Source organism: Glycine max, chromosome 19 (assembly GCF_000004515.6).
Source record: "Glycine max cultivar Williams 82 chromosome 19, Glycine_max_v4.0, whole genome shotgun sequence".
Classification (NCBI taxonomy): Eukaryota; Viridiplantae; Streptophyta; class Magnoliopsida; order Fabales; family Fabaceae; genus Glycine; species Glycine max.
The window spans coordinates 15,651,517-15,653,214 of record NC_038255.2 but is presented as its reverse complement, the minus strand read 5'-3'; the positions used below and the strand labels follow the sequence as shown (position 1 = coordinate 15,653,214).

Here is a 1,698-nt window from a genome sequence, read left to right as displayed (position 1 = left end):
CCAATACCCTGATGAGGATGTCCCATATATTCTTAAAACTGGAATGATCCATTTGCTTCCAAAGTTTCATGGCCTTGCAGGTGAAGACCTGCACAAACATCTGAAAGAATTCCATATTGTCTACTCCACCATGAAACCCCCAGATGTCCAGGAGGATCACATATTTATGAAGGCCTTTCCTCATTCTTTAGAGGGAGTGGCAAAGGACTGGCTTTATTACCTTGCTCCACGGTCCATCACGAGCTGGGATGACCTCAAGAGAGTATTCTTAGAAATTTTTTTCCCTGCTTCCAGGACCACGACTATCAGAAAAGATATTTCAGGAATTAGGTAACTCAGTGGAGAGAGCTTATATGAATACTGGGAGAGATTTAAGAAACTATGTGCCAGTTGTCCTCACCACCAGATTTCTGAGCAGCTTCTCCTCCAATATTTTTATGAAGGACTCAGTAACATGGAGAGAAGTATGATAGATGCTGCCAGTGGTGGAGCCCTTGGAGACATGACCCCTGCTGAAGCCAGAAATTTAATTGAGAAAATGGCTTCAAACTCCCATCAATTTAGTGTCAGAAGTGATGCTATTGTCATTAGAGGAGTGCATGAAGTAGCCACGAATTCATCTTCATCAGCCGAGACTAAGAAGCTTGAAGGTAAATTAGATGTCTTGGTTAACCTGGTAACCCAACTGGCCATGAATAAAAAATCTGCACTTGTCGCCAGACTCTGTGGTTTATGCTCCTCTGCCGACCACCACACAGACCTTTGCCCTTCTGTGCAACAATCTGAAGCAATTGAATAGCCTGAAGCTTATGCTGCAAACATCTACAACAGACCTCCTCAACCTCAGCAACAAAATCAGCCACAACAGAACAATTATGACCTCTCGAGAAACAGGTACAATCCCAGGTGGAGGAATCATCCTAACCTTAGATGGTCAAATCCTTCACAACAGCAGCAGCAACAACCTTATTTTTAAAATGCTGCTGGCCCAAGCAGACCATACGTTCCTCCACCAATCCAACAACAGCAACAACAACAACCCCAGAAACAACAAACAGTTGAGGCTCCTCCGCAACCTTCCCTTGAAGAACTTGTGAGACAAATGACTATGCAAAACATGCAGTTTCAACAAGAGACCAGAGCCTCTATTCAGAGCTTAACTAATCAGATGAGACAATTGGCTACACAGTTAAATCAACAACAGTCCCAGAATTCTGACAGATTACCTTCTCAATCTGTCCAGAATCCCAAAAATGTGAGTGCCATTACATTAAGGTTGGGAAAGCAGTGTCAAGAACCTCAACCAGCAACATCTTCCTCATCCGCAAATGAACCTGCCCAATCTCACTCTACTCCAAAAAAAGATGATGACAAAAATTTAAAAAGTTACCTAACAAGTTCTATGCAGGTGAATCTTCCACTGGTAATTCTGATTTACAGAAGTAGCATATCCCTCTTCCATTCCCTCCAAGAGCAATTTCCAACAAAAAAATGGAAGAGACAGAGAAGGAGATATTGGAAAAATTTAGAAAAGTAGAGGTAAACATACCTCTGCTGGATGCAATAAAGCAAATTCCAAGATATGCTAAATTCTTGAAAGAGTTGTGCACTCATAAGCAGAAGCTTAAAGGAAGTGAAAGAATTAGTATGGGCAGAAATGTCTCCGCATTGATTGGTAAATCTGTTCCCCAAATCCCT

The 1,698-nt window shown here is 42.0% G+C and overlaps 1 non-coding gene across 1 annotated transcript; it reads right to left on the bottom strand.

Annotated features, from left to right (window-relative positions):
* Nucleotides 1–301: 301 nt before the first annotated feature.
* LOC113000586 (small nucleolar RNA R71) lies at nucleotides 302–409 on the bottom strand. The gene has a single exon (XR_003265919.1). It is a non-coding gene; the product is annotated as a small nucleolar RNA R71 (small nucleolar RNA).
* Nucleotides 410–1,698: the final 1,289 nt, after the last annotated feature.